This window comes from Symphalangus syndactylus, chromosome 16 (assembly GCF_028878055.3).
Source record: "Symphalangus syndactylus isolate Jambi chromosome 16, NHGRI_mSymSyn1-v2.1_pri, whole genome shotgun sequence".
Taxonomy (NCBI): Eukaryota; Metazoa; Chordata; class Mammalia; order Primates; family Hylobatidae; genus Symphalangus; species Symphalangus syndactylus.
In genome coordinates this window covers 63,334,019-63,356,963 of record NC_072438.2, presented here as the reverse complement: position 1 = coordinate 63,356,963, position 22,945 = coordinate 63,334,019, and the positions used below count along the sequence as shown (strand labels likewise).

General features: G+C 36.9%; 1 protein-coding gene and 1 long non-coding RNA gene across 2 annotated transcripts in view; one reads left to right on the top strand and one right to left on the bottom strand.

Moving 5' to 3' along the window:
- Positions 1-881, top strand: part of LOC134732751 (uncharacterized) — a 38,885-nt gene extending 38,004 nt beyond the window's left edge. The window contains exon 2 of the long non-coding RNA XR_010116235.1: positions 681-881. This is a non-coding gene — a long non-coding RNA (uncharacterized lncRNA). The remainder of the gene's footprint in view (positions 1-680) is intronic.
- Positions 1-22,945, bottom strand: part of PLCXD3 (phosphatidylinositol specific phospholipase C X domain containing 3) — a 190,196-nt gene that overhangs the window by 16,200 nt on the left and 151,051 nt on the right. The window lies entirely within an intron of this gene.

Sequence of the window (22,945 nt, the reverse complement as noted above, 5' to 3'; positions counted from 1 at the left end):
TTTTAGAAACAAGGTTTACTTTTAGAACAGAAGTATATGCAGTAACATAATTCATAAAAATGCTACTCAGTATTCCTCATTGTGGCTACTGCCACAGATTTTAGTTTGTGGACTCACTGCTTTTTTGCTGAATAAAATAATGTTTTTAAAAAATACTAACTTGAAGAATTTTAACTTTTACAAATTTTCAAAGTGACCGGTCAGTTTGAAAGGTGCCTTTCATTGCATTATACATATAGTGTCAGGAGGTTCTGTGTTAATGATAGTGAAAGCAGTAATCATCACCATCTTTGTAAGAGTAAAGTTTATTAGAATTAAATTTTTTATATAATCAGATGTATTGAATCTATTTTATTATATATTATTAATTATAATTATAGTTGATTATAATTTTATTAATTAGAATTAAATTTATTAGAAATGTATTATAAATCCATGTCAAATTCTTATTTAAGTATATGTGTTTATGTACATATAATATCTTTATAACAATTGTATTTCGTATATGCTACTTCTCTAACACTTCTAAACTTCTATTTTACAGTTATGGATGAACAATTGTGGATAATAAAATATTTGTGTCTTTTAATGAATTTGTTTTGAATGCATTTAATTTTCAATGAAGTGTATCTTTTATTGAATGAAATAAATTTCCAAAATCAATTCATTAATTTTTACAGAACTCTCTGATGCACTGGGGGATAAAGATTATTATAAAAACGTCAATGCCTTGTGACTGCCTGTCCCAACCCAGCCTGAGAAATGAAGCCTTCATTGATCTGCAAAGTTTAAAATAATGATCATGAATCTTTCTTCCTTTGAGCAACTGAGCCCCCACAGACCAACTAATTAAAGTCAAGTGTGGCAGATTTTCAAATGTGTTTTCTTGTCAATCTGGTCATTTCTGAAAGTTTGGAAATTTCACTTGAAAATGTAAAGAAGAGAATGACAACAAGAAAAGAAACTCTTGCCCAAAAGGTTAGTATTTCATACACTGAAGCATTCAGTGATAAAAGGCAGGGTCTTTGCATCTATAGGTTAAAACAATGGTGAGGGGTTCAAAATAACCTCAGGTAGACAAATGTATCTCATATATCACAGCATCTGTAAACACAAGGCTTACGGTTTTTGCTAAATTCATCTCTGTGTAGGAAGCAGCATATCTGGTTTATGTCTGATGAAAACAGTTCATTTAAAAAACATTTTTCCCCTAAAATTACACTCAGAGAAATAATTAAGTCATATGAATTATCTGAAAAACAATGCTCTAGCAAGCAAGTCTTGAGCTTTTAGGTGACCTGGGATTTCCTGAATAGGGCTAAAGTCCTTCTAAGTCTTAATATGTCCTTCATTATGTATTTTCAGAACTAATTTATTATAACTATTTAGGTGTAAAACAGAAAGTAATTAAAGGCACAGCTAAAGAAAACATTAATCTGAATTTTCCCCATGTTGCTGCAAAAGGAAAAAAATCCCCTCACCTTGACTTTCTCAGATTCTCCACCCAAATCAAATTCAAACCCCATTTGTAGCTTGATAAAGACATCTGTTTGACAAATATTTATAAAGCAACCCTTATTTGCTAAATATTATTCTGTGTGCTGAGGACACAATGGTGATCAAAAACAAGCACAGCCTTTGCTGAGAGATTTATTTTTAAAACCAACAAACAAAAACAATCACATCAACTGAATTGGTGTTAAAAATTTGAGTTCTGGTCCTGACTAGAGTAGAGTAATGTACTTTATTTATAATCTTACATAAATTATGCAAACCTTCTGAGTCTCAATTTTCTCCATTTGTAAGATTAGGAATGATAATACTTTGGGGTTACTACAAGGATCACACTCATGCCACACCACCTCACTGCCAACACATACCCAGGTGACAATATCTTCAATACTATTACTCAAATGTACTCCAGGGTCATTCAAAACTACTCAGCCACAGCCTTGGGTACAGTCATATTTTGGGAGATGCAGGATTTGCATAGAAGAGCTGCTGTTGCACCAAAAATATTGGGCACAGGAACTGACCAAGCCTCACCCTCATCCTAACGACACTAGATGTTTTCAGTTTTCCAAGTGGAAAATTCCAAGCCCTCAGAACTACGTGGGACATATCTCATCTTATTTACGTGCCAAGAAGGTTGTTAGTTTAGTTTAGCTTTTGTTTTGTTTAACAAAAAGTAATGCAGACAAATCAAAGCAAAATATGCCATCCATTTCCTTTGATAATGGCAACAGCAGCCCTTTTTTTTTGTTGTGGCCAGGAAAACCATTAAAAATCCATTTTCAATTAAAATAAGTTCATGTAAACTACAAGAAAAATAGTGTTTAAGAGTTCATAAAATGCACTCTGTCCTCAGGCTTATCGTCTGCTCCAAGTCAGGGTTTCAAAATGAGTCACAAACCCTGCCAGGAGACAGAATGTGAGCACAGCCAGCCCTTGATGGGGGCCTCCTGGTGTGCAGGGACTATTTTGTCTTCCAGTTTTCCAGGGGAATGAAAGAATAAAGAAAGCTTTGCAATTTTTAAACAAAGAGACCCTTCTGTATATTAATAAGATTTTGATTGCCAGGAGACAGACAATGGGTTTTCTTTCAAGGGCAGAGTCTTAATATAATGAACTCTTCTGTGTGGGATCAAGTGTTCTTACTTCACAGTCTCTCCCTCGGCACAAATAGCCCCTCACTCAGTGCAAATGCACGGGGAATTTGGGTACTCCAAGCTCAAAAGCAATTTACCTTCCTCAAAGCAGACAGTTTCTATCGCTAGCACTGTCCTTCCTTTCCCTTCTTTGGAAAAATTTCCATTTGATAAGAAAGAGTTGTGATGAAAGGAAGTTTTACATTTCTGATTTTGCTTGGAGCAAATATCTCAAGGACTATCTAGGTTTATCCTTTGGCTCTCAGTAGTTAGATCCACTTGAGAGTTCTGGATCTAGTATTATTAGAAGCAGTAATGTTGAAAGCCACAACACAAATCAATTACCCGTAATCCATAGTCACATGAGTTAACAAAAATGCTACTTCACTGTTGGCAGGATCGTTTTATCAATCCAGGTTTAGTATTGACTACCTATTGCTGATTGGAAGTTCTAGCGTATTCTGTGTGTCTTTAATTTTAGCAATGGGAAAATAAAGTATTACCTTAAAAATATGCGTTTATTAAGAAGAGAAGGGCTTTGTGGAGAGAAATAGGGAAATAGGTCCTTGATGGTGAGATCCTGGAGACTGCTGGTCTCCATGGCATTCATACATTTGCTCATACTGTCAACAAGTGTTTATTGAGTACCTATCATGTGGCATTTGTTGGGGTGGATACGGGGATGAATCAGATATGGTCCCTGCCTTGACTATGGGACTAGTTCCAGAATTACTTGAAATTCTACAAACAGAAATTGCTGAATTGCTCTGAATAGCCTTGCATGGAAACATTGGAAAAGGAGATGTCCATAAAGCCTCGTTTGGCTTCATGAACTAGCTGTTTGTCTCTTTATTGGCACACATTCCAATTCTAAAGGAAATATTCCATGGACTCTCACAAATTCATGAGGCTAAATAAAAACTACTCCCCAAGGACTCATAAGCTAAGTGAGTATTTATCGACTTTTAATGGACTCCCTCCAATCGATGCAGAAAGATCAAGAGCTTTGGAATCAGACAGAGTCATATTTGAGTTATAATAACATGTGGCCTTTGGAAGGTTATTTAACCTCCCCAATTCTCATCTTCCTCATTGTATAATGACAATAATAATGGTACTACTTCATAGTGTTTTTGTAACAGTACATTATAGATAGGTGGTATGGCATAGAGGTTAAGAGTGAAGACTTTGGAGCAGAGTGTCTGAATTCAAATCCTGGGTAAGTCACTTATGTAAGAGAATAATAAAAGTGAACAGTAAATTAAATGAAATAAAGCATATAAAATTTAGTATAATACCCAAGAGATAAGAACTCAATGCAGGTTAATTGTTACTCCATTATTAGTGTTAATGCTTCAAGTGCTTAGAACATAGACAGTAAATACGTGTAGTTACTTTCATTTTTTCTAGTTCTAAGTGACTTCAAGGCAGGTGACTGAACTCTATTCATTCAAGTATGTAGTGAATGCTTGTGATGAGCCTCCCAGAGCTTCCCTTCCAGTTGGAGAGTGCTCATTCTTCTAGCTTCTGAGAGTGTTGTTGGCTGTCAATTCCCAACTAAGTTTCTGTCTGAGAATTGCCCTCAGCAAAAGAAAGCCACCTCACTCAATGCCACACATCCTCTTTGGAATAACTTGCATGCAATGACTGATGTCTGGGGAGGGGTGGGAGGAGAAATCTGAAGATCCCCCACAGCTCCAGAGCTTCCTGTAGTCTTGGCTGAGGCCCTTGTTCTGACTGCATCACAGTCCAATTTCTTCCTCTACCTAGTTCTGTTTCCTGTATTCTCCCATAGGTGCTGATCCCAAGAGAATTCGAGAGTAAACCTTCTGCACACAAATCTTGGCATCTTAGAGTCTGCTTTCTGGGAAACCCAACCTACAAGTGTAATCTAGATGGCAGGAAATTCTGTGATCATAAAATTTGTCCTTTAGCCAGAGTAAGGATTAAGAGTGGCCTCTGACAAACTTAATAAGGGAGAACAATTACAACTACATTTTCATTTCCAAAATGCCACCAGGGTAGGTTTTCAGCTGCTTTAAGGGTGTTTTGTGGTGGTCAACCAAAAGAAATTGCATTTATGTTTAGGCACTGTACCGTACGTACCCACATGGGTCCCTCTACTTCCTCTGGCAAAGGTGAAAGGCCACCAGAACTAAATGACTTACTGTTAGTGACCACAGAGTCTTAACCTCAGCCAGGATTTCCCTCTGGATACCACGAAGCTATGAATAATATGTAAAAGTCTCAGAAAATCTAAAGCTACCTCTCAGAAAACATTTGTCATGGGCACTTAATGGGAGACTTTTCCAGTCCAAACTGCCCAGCAGAAGCTGGAGGATATTGATTACATCATCAGGACTTTTTGCGTATAGTACTCTGTTCAGCTTCATGTCCCCAGTGCATCCTTTCCAAGATAAGTGTGATTATAGCATCCAAATTTGAGTTTGATTTTTTTTTTTTAAAAGCCAAATTCAGAAATTTCACTTTCTTTAGAGAAAATGCTAACAGGCAGAATGAATGAATATAAGTAGAATTTAATTTGATCAAAACATCCCAGGTGCTAATATGTTAATTTCTCTTTGGACACTTGCAATCATGCATAATTATCAGAGGTGATTTCTTTGTTTTTTTCCCCTTTAATCAGTGACAGCTGCAGGTGCAAAGGATAGAGAAATATGACATCTGTTCTGTAAGAAAATAATATTCATTATGTTCTTAATTCTATAATTTCCTCCTGACAGTGACCTTATGAAGTCAGAATCCTTTAACAGTACCATCAGGGAGAAAAATTTTAAGTCAATTAGTCTGAGTTAGAAGAGTATTTCCCATGGTGTCATCTCTTCATTACATCTTTGGGAAATCATATTACCTGACACTTTTCTAAGTTGTTTGACCATGTTAACATTTTTAAGCAAATTCCTAGGGACTTAATAATGTACAATAAATATTGTCAAGGCATAGAGGTGCCACACATGTGTCTTAATTTGTAATACATTCTTCCTTGTGTATTTCCTTCTTGCCATGTTTAGAAAAGTCTCAGAGAATATCGGGTCTGAAAATGTCTTTAAGACATTTATAAAGTAGTCATATTCTCTACAAAAAATGTTTCCTGAATTAAATCCCATGGAACAACGTTTCATGAGAGATTAAAGATGTGCCTAAAACAAAAGGTTTTCTTGGCCACGTAAGTGTAGGGAATGTTGAAGCCTCTTTGATGTTCACAATACACATAATAGCATATGGAGACCATTATCATATTAAGAACATTGAAATGTCCTGAAGTTAAGGATTTATTTCCCTGTTTTTAAGTTGGGAAACAAATTTATTTGACCTGAGAATAGCCCTGCTACTACCGCCCCTACTAACATGCGTGCATGCATGCACACACACACACAAATCACCAATGACATCTAGTGGACCTAGCGTTCTACAGAACACTGTTGAAAATATTGCAGTTTCTTTTCAAGGGGCTCAACTTGAGCATCCTTTTCCAGGGCTCAACTCTAACATATGTTTTAGGGGCTTGGAATTCTCATAGCCTCCCTCATACTATTACAAGTTTCTTTCTGACCACCCACTAGATCTACTTAGGTTAATGTAAAACAAGTCTATTCCTCTTCAACATGATATTCCTTTAAATATTTGAAAATAATTGATATTCCCCTAACTCCACCATCTGTATCCTCCCTAATTCTTCTTAAATACCCCCATTTACTTTCCTTAGATTTTTCAGCTTGGAACCCTCTTATTGTCCTTGTCACTCTTTTCTGAGTGCTCCACTTTGTCTATACTTCCTCTAAAAGGGGTAACTGGAAAATAATGCAATGTTCTCACTTGGGTGTGAAGTGTAACAGAGTATTTCCACCCTCATTCTGGTTCTTTTATTATGGCCAAAGATTATTTTGGCTATTTTTTCGTTAATGTTTCCCAGTAATTTCATGATCATCTTTTTTCTGGAATTCTTTCGTGGCTTCTTCTGCAGTGAGTGGCAGGTATTAGGCAGTATTAGAGGAAGGGGTAGGGAGGAAGCTGCTCTGTCTCTGGAAGAGGCAACAATAGTTTGCTAGCATATATATTCTTCTCCCTCTTTAGCTCAGAGAATCTCCTCTCTGCTTCCAAAGAAGATATAAAGCATGCAGGAGCTGAGATCCCACCAGAACTGCAAGAAAAGTCCTCAAGAGTGATCCAAGGGTAGATAGTGGTCAGAAACTAAGGAATGGGAGCAGTGGAGAAATGAAAATTTGGATCCTCTAGGAGGTAGCTCCAGCTGGTAGTATCAATGGTGCTGCCAGGGGATAATAGCCATCTGAGTAAGTCTCTTCTGGCTTGCTTTAGAGTGAATATATCAATGGATACAGAGAAATCATACTATTTTTTTTTTCAAAAATTGGAATCACTGATGTATGTGAATAGTTGGTCATGTATTATCTGCCTGACTGACTGAGTCTGTACTTATCAAATACAGAAGCACGGTTTCCAGGGTGACAAAATGACAGTAGTGTTGCCCTTCCTCAGGGCTTGTGCTCACTTTAGCTTTAAGTAAGTCACTGATTGACTAGCTAATGATTCTAATAGACATCATAGAATATGTTATATGGAAGAGAAGCATTATTAACAACTTGGCATGGTTGTATTCTAGGGAAGCATTTGAAAATGTCATCCTAAAAGAACGCTTGCTATACTTTTTATCTTAAATCTCCCTTCATGTTAATCTATAATGCTATAAAAATGACCTTAAAAAGATGAATTAAAATGCTTCCTCATAATAGATCATATCAAGTGCTGGGTTATTTCAAGGGAGATTTGCAGGGATAGGTCTTTAAAAGTTGCTTATAGGATTTATTCTAGATGGAACAAAAGGAAAGACACTCACCATAGAGAGGGCCAGAGGAGCCTTCGGTCAGAAACATGGAGAGGTGCTGAAAATTCAGATAAATGGCTCTGTGTTTGTGTATGTGTTTCTGGAATCTCAGTTAACCTCTAAAGTTATATAGATTCATACCTACAATTGCATTAACTACATGCCTTTATATAGATGCTGCTCCCCTGGGTCCTTCTCTCAGCAGTGCCTCTGTTAGATAATCAGGAGCAGTTTTATTCAGGGAATGAGGTAACCAGCATTCACCAGTCTCTTTTTATCAGAGCATTTTTCTACACTGAATTTTGCAACTCACTGCACGTAGTGTCCCTAAAAACAGATAACATGATACTGTGAAATGACTAATTAAATAGCTAATGTACTGAAATATCAAAATTATCCTAGAGGCAACAAAATATATTAGTTTCATCAATTAACTAAAAGTTGTAAAAATAAATGGAATGCCACGCGTTCTCAGTTTCTCTGCCCTAGACCAGAAGAACAATTTGAAAAATCCCATTATTCTTCACCACTCCAGACTGGAAATTTTTCTTTCCACAGCAGGGGTTCAAATTTGGAAGACACCCACCAAGAGAAGTTGGTGGTGAGCTAGACAACGACACTAGAGATGGCCATGGTCTCTGATGACTGCGTGCATCAGTTGCTCATCACCTTTACCAACACTGACCCCAGGGACAGGCCAAGGCAAGGACAGAGTCTTCTCCCAAGCAGTTAAAGTCTCTCAGGCAGAACTGTTTAGAGGGATAGTGCTATTTTCAAGTGAAAGAATGAATAAATACTTTCTAACTCAAAGTTGCAGTCGTCAGGAAAGAACCTGAAGAATTTTGTTGCTAATTTTATTGGGAACTCATGTCCCACTGGAAGTCATTAAGTGGAAGTTATTTGAAAATATTTTTAATTGTGTGACCTTTTAGCTACTAATAATAGAATGTATTTTATAATAGGTCTTACTCTTGGCATTGAGTTACATTTTAGGAGACGAAAAAGTTGTGATATTAAAAAAGTACAAATATTTGTTAACATCCCACCAAAGTAAGGTATTCTAAATAAATGTAAAAAATGTTGCTGACAAAATACTTACCAGTTTTGAAAGTTGCTCTGTTTCTAATGACAAAAGTTTATAATGTTGATTTATTTTCTTTTTTTTTGAGATGGAGTCTCGCTCTGTCACCCAGGCTGGAGTGCAGTGGCGCGATCTCGGCTCACTGCAAGCTCCGCCTCCCGGGTTCACGCCATTCTCCTGCCTCAGCCTCTCCGAGTAGCTGGGACTACAAGCGCCCGCCACCACGCCTGGCTAATTTTTTGTATTTTTTTAGTAGAGACGGGGTTTCACCGTGGTCTCGATCTCCTGACCTCATGATCCGCCCACCCACCTCGGCCTCCCAAAGTGCTGGGATTACAAGTGTGAGCCACCGCGCCTGGCCGATTTATTTTCTTAGCTACATTAAACCAGTATATCTAGTGGAATTCAGTGAAAAACCAAACTAATACCATATATAGTTGACTGAAGAATTATGAATACTTGATTCTAAACTGGGCTGTATCACTAATGGAGTATGTATGGAAGAGAGCACCATCAATATCGCATGTCTACGCTGCCATGCTAATGTCCAGAATGGACAGCTTCCTAGCTGACTCTGCGAAGTCATTCTTGAAACCAAGACTGTGACTCCACCTAAACCATGTCAACCAATTGCTGATCCTTTCTATGCAGCATGCAGCATGAAAATACATCATTCTACCTCATGATTACTAGGAAGCTTAGATATAATCATGACTATGAATACTCATGCAAATTTCAAAGTGCCCTACAAATTCAAGTTGTTCCAAATAAGTTAATGATTTTGGATTATGTAAACTGGAAATAGTCCTATCCCTCAGCTGAACTTTTCACTTGTAAATGGATTGGGTTGCCGTTGGGTTTATAATGTTTATCTGTTTGCAGTATTACCTGTTGTGGCTATGAATCATTCCTCTACCTTATAAGAGGCCATAAAGGGTGGGTGGTGGGTAAATAGGCAAGGCCATGGTAGAAAAGGAAGTTTTTATCACTTATTTTTACATCTCTTGGAATCTCCCCACGTTGCTAATCTCAAATAACTTGAATCTAAAATGAAAGTTGTCATCTAGTTATTGTGTACTCATAGCTTATAAACTGTGATGCCATCATATGCTTAGGTGCCAAACAACTCACCTGGATTACAAAGGAGCACATTCCTAGCCATGTTTTATCTCTCAAGATATGAGTCTACAGTAAGAAATTTCCACCATCTATAAGAAGGCTTTGTTCCAATAGTTGTAAAAAATGAGACTGGATCATATGGCTGTGATCTAGTGAGCTCCTGCCTGCCCTTCTTTCTATTTAGGGATAAATCTGGGTAACTGGGAAAGGATTTGTTACTTTTGGAAACGAGCACAGGAGTATGCCGATGTGATTTTGAGGACACTGTGGCCTATAGGGTATCCATATATCCTTTAATTGATCAAGATATTATCAGCTCAGAGTATCCTACTTTGGAATCCCTCTAATGATGTCATAGTTTTTGTTCAATCCAGTTATACCAAATGGTTACTGCCTGCCAGGCACTGTGTTAGGCAACAGAGGTGCTGTTTTAGGTGTTGAAGAGCGAGCCCAGAAAACTATGTGAAAAGAGAGACTAAACTTTCTAGTTTAATCTAGAAAGCCTGAATATGTATTCAGGAAATAGTACTGATTTCACCATCTGTGCAACAATTAGATTTTATTGACTCTGTTTCCCAAACTTGTTAACAATGGAAGAGAAAGTGTGGGCCTCAAAGCAGTTGAGGCCAAAAGGCAGTTTGATGATTAAAATGAAGGTTCACAAATGATATCTTCTTGGACATATAAAATTGTGCAGCTGAGTACCTTCCAAAACTGAAATAAAATGTACAGAATGCTTTGTAAATTTAATGTGTGTGGCCGGGTGCTGTGGCTCACACCTGTAATCCTAGCACTTTGGGAGGCCGAGGCAGGCAGATCACGAGGTCAGGAGATTGAGACCATCCTGGCTAACACGGTGAAACCCCGTCTCTACTAAAAACACAAAAAATTAGCCGGGCGTGGTGGCAGGCATCTGTGGTCCCAGCTACTCGGGAGGCTGAGGCAGGAGAATGGTGCGAACCCAGGAGGCGGAGTTTGCAGTGAGCGGAGATCGCGCCACTGCACTCCAGCCTGGGCGACAGAGCGAGACTGTCTCAAAAAAAAAAAAAAAAAAAAAAAAAAATTTAATGTCTGTATTTTATTATCACTTCACTATCTCATTCTTTATCTAGGTTTAGTATATCAATATATTGAGTCAATAGAACTTTTGTAGGAGAAATTTCAAAACAGAAGCAAAATCTCCAAATGCAGCATAAAATATTAGTAGAAAAGGAGGAGCTAATTCGTTCCAAAATTTAAAAACTATAAGAATTTATAACATACTTAGCTATTTTAATAAGCTGAAAATACTTGCTTCACAATTTGAAAAATATAATCAATGATGCCTCCTTTTTTTGTGGTGGGGATAGGCCTTGTATCTAAGAAGGATGATTTCTAGACAAAAGCAAGAATAATTGATGGGTCCTAGAAGTCTGAAGTTCTCAAAACTAACAAATCAGCAGCTTCAAAAATCTACTTATTTGAATGCAGTGGGTACAGATTTTCTTTTCATTAAAAAAATGTAAAAGTTTAATGATAACCCATTATCCTCAACAAAACTGTGCTATCAAACTTGCTGCAACTTCACACAAGCATAGGATCCTTAGAGCTAAACCTAGGTAGCTCCACCTTTTCCTGTTCTGGCTCCTTACCCATTTTGGGCTTCTAAGTAAATGAGTACATGAGGACCACTTTATTCACCATAATGGTAATAGAAAATTGAATGAAAGATATTAAAATTATGATTTTTTCCTTCAAGTGGAATAACCTTTAGTATGCAATCTGAAGTTTTTATGTTTACTTGAAACCTAGTTGTTTTGCTTCAAAAATCTCTTTTACATAAACAGAAAAAAAACCAATCCAAAGCCAAAGAAATCATCCACGTATTTGGTGAATATATTGAAAATGAATTACTACTAGGCAAAAGGAAAATTGTTTGCTTATATGCAAAGTAAGTGACTTCTTTTTGGCTAAAATAAATGGTCTATTCAGTTCTGAAGTCAGTCAAAATTTCTAACCCCAACAGGTGGTTTCGCAGGTACTACTACTAAAATCACAAACTTAGTTTGTGTCTACATCTTGAACTTTGGATTGAAATAACTTAAAATCATAACAGGGTCTAGACTGAGAACGTTTGTAGTTACAATGAAAATCCAATATACTTAAACCTGAAGAAAACACAGAATATCATCAGCTAGAGGAGAATTCTGACATTTTTTCTGATCTTAATGAAAACGTGGTTTAATGTCAAGTCACAGTCATATTAAAACATTTTTTCCTAAAGCCCAAGCATTATGTTTGCTATACACGAGGCCAACATTTTCATGAACTGTGTTATTTACTTGCTTAAGCATAATTGGATGATTTCTTTGTCTGATAAGAAAAATTCTTCACACCTCAGGCTTCCATTTCAACTTCAAATAAGTAACAACTGTATTGCTTTTTTTTCTTACGTTCTTGTATTTGCTCTAACTTTTAAATGGCATCTGTGATTCTCCATTAACCATAAAACATTATCTTGAACTGAAAAAGTAATCTTTCTAAATTGATGTTCTGAATTAATGGGCATGTTTTAAAGGAACGATTTCAGATGGACTTCTAAAACATGAATAATAAATTGGTCATAAAGAGCAGACATTAAGCTGGCATTTAGAATCACTCCATGAACACAGAATAGAAGAAGACAAAAGATAGTTTGTCCAATATTTTGTTGATATATTTGGCCAGAAGACTAAGTGCCAAGTCATCCATCCAGAAATGCGACTTATTTTTAGAAAGAGTAGACTCAATAATTAAGGTTTCAGATTTATTCAGCTCTTATTCAAATAAAAGGTAGAACTTTTCACATTTTTCAGTTATTTTCCACAGCAAAATGAAAATCTGAAATCCAAATGATCAACTTATCAATTAAAGAAATATTTGAATCTAGAATGAGAAATCCATTTTCATTTGTCACTCAAGGAAATAGTTATTTTTGTTATAAGTTTTATATTCATAACAGTTCCCATTATTTTGCTCTTATAATTTTAATTCATTTGTTTGCCTAGAAATTTTTTTTAGATAAGAAATATAAAAATGCAGCTGATATCTGTGACATCAGTTAACAGAAGATCATTTATGGACAAGAAATTACCATGAATTACTAAAAATTACAATATTAAGTTCCTGTTGGAAAATTTGTATTTCAAACCTACAACCATTTAGAAAAAAATCCTAATTCAGAGCAAGCCATGTATCAAAAAATCTAAATTCTCTTTTACTTCATATAATTAAAAATTATATTTATGTTTCATTAAACTAATATAAAGAATCATTCATTCAATATATATGTATTGCCCACCTACTCTGGGCACTAAGCACTGAGGAGTTATTGGTGAATAAAATCAAATCATTACTTTCCTTCATACAACTCATAATCTAGAGGTAGGTGGGTGTGTGCAGATGTTGGCAAGTAATCACAAAAATAAAAGCATAATTACCAACTGGTTCTATAAACAAAATGATTCTATTACAGCATATAATAGGGAGACTTGGACACAGTCAAAATAGTCAGGATGTTGATTTGAGTGTTTTCTTTCCAAAAGTCCAAATAGTAATTGACGAAGCAAGGTAACATTAGATTTGTGTCCAAATAATATGATCTCTGCAGATTTGGGCTTTCTTTGAGATTTTCCAAATGATGTCTTTGGCTAAATCTAAAAAGAACTTGATAGCAAAAATGGAATTCAGAGAGTATCTAGTCTAACCCTCTTATTGGATAGACGTGGAAACAAATCATGAGAGAGGGTGAGTAGCTTGCCCCTGCTTGTTTTCACTCAGTGGCAAAGATGAAATTGGAACCCATTATGCTAAAATCCTGTCCAGAGGTTATCCTTCTTCTTCATATTATTCTGGGTCTGATTTATCTAACGTTATCTACTCTGATGCACTAAGGCAATAACTGGAATAGCAATATGATGATAAGAAAGCCTAGAGAATGGGAATATTCATAGGATAACATTGTTTTCTGAACACAGTCTGTCATTCAGCTCAGGCTAGTAGTGAATAGAAAAAAATAGCTTATGCAAACAGCCAAATATCTTGATAAGTGTCCAATTATTTACCATGTTTTATCCTTTACTCCAAATTTTTACATATATATGGGTACACACACACACACACACACACATTCAGGTCACTAAAGCCTCTAACTTTACAGATCCCAACTTTAACTCATTTAACTATTTAACTCATGGCTAACTCCATATTTAATTTTTGCTATATACTTACTTGCCTTTATCCAAATGAATATTTATTAGAGCAGTTTCTTTTCTTTTTTTCTTTTTTCTTTTCTTTTTTTTTTGAGACAGAGTCTCGCTCTGTCGCCTGGGCTGGAGTGCAGTGGCGCTATCTTGGCTCACTGCAATCTCCACCTACTGGGTTCAAGTGATTCTCCTGCCTCAGCCTCCCAAGTAGCTGGGACTACAGGCACCCACCACCACGCCTGGCTAATTTTTTGTATTTTTAGTAGAGAGGAGGTTTCACCATGTTGGCCTGGCTGGTCTCAAACTCCTGACCTCAGGTGATCCACCCGCCTCGGCCTACCAAAGTGCTGGGATTACAGGCGTGAGCCACCACGCCCGACCTAGAGCAGTTTCTAGTTTACAGAAAACTTACGCAGAAAGTACAGAGTGCTCATATACAACCCTTACTCACCAACCCCTAGCTAGTTTCTCCTATTATTAACATCTTGCGTTAATGGAGTATATTTGTTAGAATTGATAAACTAGTTGCAATATAGTATTATTAACTGAAGTTTAGAGTTTACATTAGGGTTCACTCTGTGTTGCACAGTTCTATGGGTTTTGACAAATGCATGATGTCCTCAATCTACCATTACAGTACCACAGTTTCACTGCACTAGAAATGCTCTGTGCTGTCTACCTGCTCACCCACCCTCCCCTAAACCAAACCCTTACAACTGATCTTTTACCTTTACTGTCTCTATAATTTTGAATGTGTATGTTGTGGTAAAATATATATTAATATATTTATTAATTTAACATATAAAATTTACCATTTTAAATATTTCTAAGTGTACAGTTCAGAGGGATTAGGTACATTCACATTGTTGTATTATACAACCATCACCACTCTCCAACTCTCTCTATAAACTTGTCTTTTACAGAATGTCATATGGTTGAACTTACATGCTATGCAGTCTTTTCAGAATGTCTTTTTCACTTATCAATGTGCATTTAAGCTTCCTTCATGCCCTCTTGTGGCTCATTTGTTTTTATCACGGAATAATGTTCCATTGTATGGATTTAACAGTTTGTTTATCCATTCAACTACTGAGGTACATCTTGTTTGCTTCATCTTGGTTCCTTCTAAGTTTTGGCAATTGTGAATAAAGCTGTTATCAACATCCATGTGCAGGTTTTTGTATGGATATAAGTTTTCAATTCATTCTGGTAAGTACCTAAAGTTGCTATTACTGGATCATATGGTAAGACTAAGTTTAGCTTTGTAAAAAACTGCCAAACTGACTTCCAGAATAGCTGTTCCATTTTGCATTCCCAACAGGAATGAATAAGAGTTTCTGTTGCTCCATATTTGGTGGGACATTTGGTATTGTCAGTGTTTTGGATTTTAGCCATTCAAAGTCGTGGTATCTTGTTTTAATAAATTGATATTTTAGGATTTTCAAAATTAAAATGTCAAAGAGATGCCTCAGCACAGTAAAGTTAGAAAAAATTAGAAAAAAATTCTTTATCTATTAAAATGATTTCTGGGTCACTAATGGCAAGGCTTGTCACCTACTAGATTTGGTTTACTCTGGACATTTATTAGATCAGATTCATAGATCTTTACAATCTCTCACTCCAAGGAAGTAATTTATCTCTCCTCTGAAATCTCACAGCACCTCAACACCTTATAGACACCATTCTACATTGTAACAGTGTATTGCTCTGCCAATCTTTCTCACTTAATTTTGGGGTCAAAAAGGCAGGGAGCTTGGTGTAGCTGTGTCTGTATCCCTGTGCAAGCACAACATCTATAGATACTAGTTACCAACCTATAGTTGTTCTTGATTATGACAGCTATTAAAGAAAGACATGGAAGATGAATGTAAATTCACCCTGGTCTTCAGTTTTACTATGTTCTCTCTAACACCTTTGTCCTGAGTTATAATTGTCTCAGTCTTTCCCTACTCTTAACACCAGATCAACTGGAGGCACTATTATTCAAAGAATCACCAAAAAGGTGCAGGAAAGACTGAGAGAGAAAAAACATACATAGTCCAAAACCAGGTAACTGGGCCATAAAAAATAAAATTTAGCTGGCCTTCTTACTCTTTCTCTTTTATTCCATACCTCTCTTGTTAGTGGCCGAATCAGTCTCTGTCATAGGCATTGCACTTTTTGGGATGGTGGGCAATTGTTCTCCAAAACACTAAGTAAAAATAGTTCAGTGGAGATTTTTTAGAGATGTTCTCTGGCAGCTCCAGTGGATATTTGGAGAAACAAATACTTTTTCCAAGTTATTAGTTAACATATCATGGAATTCCTTATTGTAAAGTGCTTCTCACACTTCGAGGTAGGTTAATAGTATTAGCCCCGTTTCCTAAATGAGTTAGAGGAGTAGCTGCTCTGGATGCTATTTTCAAAACAAAGACATTATTGCTTGTGTGATATTATGGTCTAATAGACGTTATAAATGGACCCCAATGTACCATTATATTAAAATATAGACGAGTTAGTAATTGTGCAAAGGTAGGAGGATGAAAAGAAGTAATCATGGTACAGCTGAGAATTCCTGTCAGAAAGTCATTTTTGTTGTCGTTGTTGTCTTTGTATCTAATGTCAGATGTCATGAGAGTAGGATTTTTGAATCAGTGACGGAAACCAGAAAAAAAATTCCTGGTAATATTTTGCAATGTCAATAGGTAGCACTCTAGCTTGACCAGTTAATTAACAAGACAAGGAAGCTTGTGCAAATATAATAATAAAGGTCTTCCAACTTTGAAAATAGATGTTTTTCCCACAGAAATCCCATCACCATTATATAAGATGACCACTTACAAAACAGAGAAAATTATTGAATTTTTTTTTTTTTTTTTTTTTTTTTTTAGATTGCAAGACCATTGGGCCACGTGTGATGTTAAATACGTTAGGTGCTTGGCAGCCTCTGTAATGCAGACTTATTAAGTACAGAGGCACTGGGGAAGAGCAAGGCCTGCAGCTGATCCATGACTGCTTGGCAAAGAAGAAGGACGACTTTTAAACCTCCTGGGAATGAAAATAAGCCATTTCCTTCAGAAAAAGTATGGAAATACAGGACTGAGCTCTGGAAAATTTGCCAAAAGAAGTGAAAAGTACTAGGGTCTAAAAAGGTCAAATAATAACCACACATCCATGTACTTGCTCTAGCTTTCCAGTAGTTGGATCTAAAACCTACAATTCAAAATTTCTGGATTTTTTTTTTTTTTTTTGAGATGGAGTCTCGCTCTGTCGCCCAGGCTGGAGTGCAGTGGCACAATCTCGGCTCACTGCAAGCTCCGCCTCCCGGGTTCACACCATTCTCCTGCCTCAGCCTCTCCGAGTAGCTGGGACTACAGGTGCCCACCACACACCCGGCTGATTTTTTTGTATTTTTAGTAGAGATGGGGTTTCACCGTGGTCTCGATCTCCTGACCTCGTGATCCGCCCCCCTCGGCCTCCCAAAGTGCTGGGATTACAAGTGTGAGCCACCGCGCCCGGCAAAATTTCTGGATGATTTTAATGTGATTTACTCGTCTTTTCTATGATTTATTGACAATATCCATCTACAGATACTGACAGTGCAAAGGATCAGAGAGAGTCCACATATCCATGTGTTACAAGTTCTGCACATGCAATGTGAAGACCCCTAGCTCTATCTAGTAGTTGTTTAAATGGTCAGAAAATTATTCTCAGGTTGGGTCTTTTGTTTCCAAATCAAGATTTATTTTTTAAAAGGATGGCTGCACTCATTAGAGGTTGTTAGGATGCTAAGCATGGCTTTAGGATCAAAGAAGCCATCAGAAGTTCAAAATGTTATGTCAGGATAAAAAGTTTCATCATGATCATCAAACAGCTCCTATGGAGGACTGCTACTTTCAGAAGAATAACTTCTCTCAAATTCGGAGATGGTCAAATGCTCCTATTGGGAAAAGGGTATGGAGTTCTTTAAACTTTTCCTTATATTAAATTCTACCACAAGTTGTGTTAAAAGGACATTATCACTGAGAAATCAACATTCCTTTAAACTGCAGCAACTAGAGCGCATCCCACTTCGTGCGGGATGTGGAGTTGAAGATGAGGAACTGACAAAAGCATTCCACACTTTCCCCTCATGAAATGGTCCAAGAGTTTAAAGCAGAGGTTCTTGTACTCTTGAGGTTTAAATAACACTTCAAAATGCTAGAATTTTTTGCTCCACACTTGAGGAGATTTGAAGACTCAAAAATGCACTAAGCAAGACAGTGATCATTACAACACAATTGCATGCATCACAGGTCTTTAAATTATCCTGTAGTTACAGAGCACTAGCCCCTCAGTTGTCCTTTAGCACTGTGGATACTCTGCTTACTTCCCCGACTACTGTACCCATAAATTCCCAAAGGAAACTTCTCCAATGTCCTAGTAAACATGCAGGATTGGATTTTTTTTTTTTTTTTTGGTAGTGCTTTGCAACATTTTGTTGCAGAAAATTGTAGCCAGCTATTCACTGTGGTGCCCTACTTGCTCAGCTGGGCTAATATCTGTGGATGACTCCACAACGGGTGAAGTTGATAAAGACCTCACTCACACCTCCTGTGCCAGAAATTGCCACTGTCTCCTGCATCACAAGAGACCATAATATGCACACAGCTCCCTCTCTCACGTTTTTAAGCCCAGTTTAGGCTCTCCTCCCACTTCTATTCTTTCATAGCTCAATTATTTCATTTTTTAAATTCCTTCCTCTGTTTTCTCATTGAAAACGAATCAGGCATATTTGATTTAAGCTAAATCTACAGCATAGAGGTCCTCAGAGCTCTATTTGCTACAGTTCCCACTACCTGACCCCATGTCTACTATACTCTTCATCTTCTCTCTGATTCTTTTTCTTTACTTGTCCTGTTTCTTCATTCTTTATCCTTTTTCTCCATCTGAAGCTGTAAGAGTAAGGGAAACAATCTTAGGATATTAGGTTCTATTCCCATATGAAGAGTACAGTATGAATTTTCATGGAATTATTTCTTCTTAGAGTATAGATGCATTCCATTGAACGACTCTTTCAAGGTATGGAATAATTGGGTAATTAGGTACAGATTACATCATTCTTACATCATGCTTAAAAAAATACAATAGGGTATTCTGAGCATATAACGTGAATCAGAATAATCAGGTGCAATTCTTTCCCAAGACAAGGTCAAGAAAATTTTCCCGAGTGTCCACCCTAGAAAATAGAGTATGGCAAAAGTCCCAAAGAGCTTTATGAAGTACAGTAATTATAGACAAAAGTATTCTTCCCAGGAGGTTACCTCTTAAAGTGTGATAAGTATATTGCATAAGCAAAATCTCTTATATGTTAAATTCCGTTTGATGTCTTTGTTTTTTGTTTCCTGTTTGTAGAATCTGGGACTGGTAACATAAGCTTATTTTGTACAACTTTATGTCTTTGTCTTCAGCTTGAGTAAAAAGCTCTAAAAAAAAGATTTCTGGTCTTATGGTTGACAGAAGTCACCAAACCATACTTTATACTATTGTTTGTGGCAAGGACTGGAGAAAGTATTAAATTATGTTTTATAAAGTATTAAATTATGTTTTATAAAGTATTAAATTATGTTTTATAAACTATTTATAAACTATAAATTATGTTTTATAAACTATCAAAGAAACCACAAGTCCTCAGAGCAGATATCTTTTTTTGAGGCAAACTTGTTCTAATTTTTGGATTTCTTAGATATTTAAGAAAACAAACAATCAGGGTAGAAGATATCCTGGCTCACTAGGTCCCTCTGATATGTGCTTTCATCATGCCACACACCTTTCTCACTCCCCATTCCCCACCTCTTGACATTTCACATCAGTGTGACTTTATTAGTATCACACGAATGTCTCTTCCCATTGGACTGTGAGCTTTAGGCTAGCAGGGTTCCTTTCACCCATCATTGTATTCCCAGACCTGGCACATGGGCTGAGCACATGGTAGACTTCAAGGCCTGTAAGGGATGTGAGGCTCTCACCTCACTCCCTACTGTGGGCTTGTGGCAGAACAAGGGCAGTTCAGATGGATTCTCTCAGGCATAAAAGAAGACACCTAGTGGAAAAAAACCGCTGAACGGAAAGCCCAAGGGCCTGGGTTTTAGGTCCAACTCTACTAAATTGCGCCTTGGCTTGTGGTCTTCAGTTTTCATATCTTTAAAATGAAGTTACTATAAGAAGAGTGATTAAGATCCCTTCCAGTTCTCAAATGTTATGGTTCTCAGTGGCGCCAGCGTAGTAGATTGCTTATCATTGATTCAATGAATAAGAAATATTAATGATAGTACTATGGCCTATCATAGATAGATAATGCCTATTTCACTTTAAGAACCAAACAGATCTCAGTTTAAATGCTAAGTCTAGCTTATATTATTTTTCAATTAATTAATATCACTCAACTTCTACTCTTCATTTTTCTGTTTTGAAATATGTGGGAAATATGCCATTAAAATATTTGAATAAAGGAGCAAAATACTTGCAATGTTCTGACAAGGTGAATATTAAATTTCATGGTGACTATTGCATTTCAAAACTGTGTCATTTTTACTTAATTTATTTACTGTAGTATTAACTTACGCAAGCTAACAAGGCCAGACCTTATTGGTGATGTGGCCTGTCACCCACATATTTGAAATTATAAAATAAAGAATTGTGTTTCCTTTATCAATAGAAAGGCTCAGCATGCAGAAGACACCATCATCTGACTTTTCTTAAACTTCTTGTCACTTCGTCTGGCCCTCCCCCACATGAGTTTGGTTTAAGACCCATTAAACACTTTGTGCATCTTGCCCATGAACATCCTTGCCTATTTCATACTTCCTCCGACTTGCATATAGTATTCTTTCTGCCTCAAGAGTTCTTTTTTCCCCAGGTTCACCTGGCAAATTTCTACCTGTTTTAATTCTCAGATCAAAAATCACTTTCTTTGTGAAGTTTTTCTGGAAATCCCTGGGTTCGTGAGGGCAGGGACAGTATCTTATTTATTGTAAAATCAGTTAGCAACATCTAACAAATTTTGGCAAAAGCAGGTTCGCAGAAAATAAATTTATGATAATTAGCCTAGTCTTACATCTCTGCCTATTTTTCTGAATGTACTTGATTAGAATAAAAGGTAGCAATCCATTACATAAACCACCTTTCTCTATTAAGCATTGTGCACTAGTAGAATCTAAAATTTTTAAGACGTAGTTGTCTTTTAGTTATCCAAGTATAAAACAAATACACATCTGAAGAATTCTTAACAGCTGAAAAATTCTTTGTTCAGGGAGACAAATGGTTTTTTGACAAATCATTCTCTTTGTAGCTGAGTAACTTTTTTTTAAGTTTGAGGTAATTTTCTAGGAGAGTTCTAAAGAGTGGAGTTAATTACAAGAAAGGCCCATTGTGTCATCACTCATTGTAGAATACCTCCCAGGGTTTGACTTATTTGAAGGACAATTTCCTTAGTGAAAAATCTTAAAGAGCAAGAAAATATGCCAATTTTCTCATATGATTTAAAGCCAGTGCATATCATGGCTAAGAAGGTTTGCTAGAGGTTTGAATAATCCTCATGGCACAGTGAACTTTTGGTTTAACTACTGGAATGTTCAGTCAAAACCAACATGTTGCACACTCAGCTTTTTTTTTTTTTTTTTTTTTTTTTTGAGACAGAGTCTCGCTCTGTTACCCAGGCTGGAGTGCAGTGGCGCGATCTCCGCTCGCTGCAAGTTCCACCTCCCGGGTTCACGCCATTCTCCTGACTCAGCCTCCTGAGTAGCTGGGATTACTGGCGCCCACCACCATGCTCGGCTAATTTTCTGTACTTTTCTTTTTTTCGATAGAGACAGGGTTTCACTGTGTTTGTCAGGATGGTCTCAATCTCCTGACCTAATGATCAGCCTGCCTCAGCCTCCCAAAGTGCTGGGATTACAGGTGTGAGCCACCGCGCCCTGCCTACACACTCAGCTTTTAAGAGAAAAAGCAAAACACAAGAAAATAAATTCATATCAGGAGTTTTGTATAAGTAGGATTTCCTGGGATATGGTCTGAGGTCTGTAAACACCTTGTATGGATGTATGCTTGATATTTTTATTCATTCAACAAATATTTATTGAGCATCTACTATATGCCAGGAATTGTTCTAGGCTCTGGAGACACAAGAGTGAGCAAAAGAGAAAAAAATCCATGCCTTTGTGTAGCTTCACTTTTATTGACGGGAGAAAGATAATAAATGAATTATTAGGTAAAATATGGAGTTATGTTGTGTGATAAAACAACTCACTGGGCAAGCAATAGTTCAGGATTCTTTTCTTCTGAGTTTGTTCTAGTTGGAGACTTAGGAGTTGGTGGTGTGGTAGAGACACATTTTCTCTGGGCTCCAGTAGTCACTTATTTCTCTACTGTGGGTAACAATGGCTCTGAATTTTCTACTGAACTATAGATAGCTCCCTCACCAGAATTTGAACTTCTCTAGATAAGGACTATGTTTCTTTAATCTTTATATCTTTGGTGCCTAGAATATGTGCCCATTTTTCATGAAATACCTTCCACTGGTTTCTGAGAATCCATACTTCCTCTAGACTTTTTTCTATTTTCTGCCAACTTTTGGTAGCCCCACAGTTTTTTTGCAACCACTTTTTTTCTGCCCAAGCCTAAAATGTGATGATTATCAGAGTTCCAGCCAATCCTTTATGGATTCTAATTATCTCTCAATGATATTCCCATAGCTTTAATTCCCAGCTAGATATTTACAACCTCCCAAACTACTTTTGCAGCCCAGACTTCTCTCTGGATGCTAGGGAACCAGGCTCTTCTATCCAAGCAGACTTATGATCAGCAGGACCTGAATGTCCTACAAACCTCTCAGAGTCTTCATATTTGAAGAAAATGGTCATCATCCCTCCCTCAACTTGCTGCACGCCCAATGTTTCTGACTTCAGTGAATGGCATCAGAAGTGACCCAAGCCAGAAGCTTCTTTCCTTTTTTTTTTCTTTGACTCCTCCTTTCCTCCCCTTTCCCTAAAAC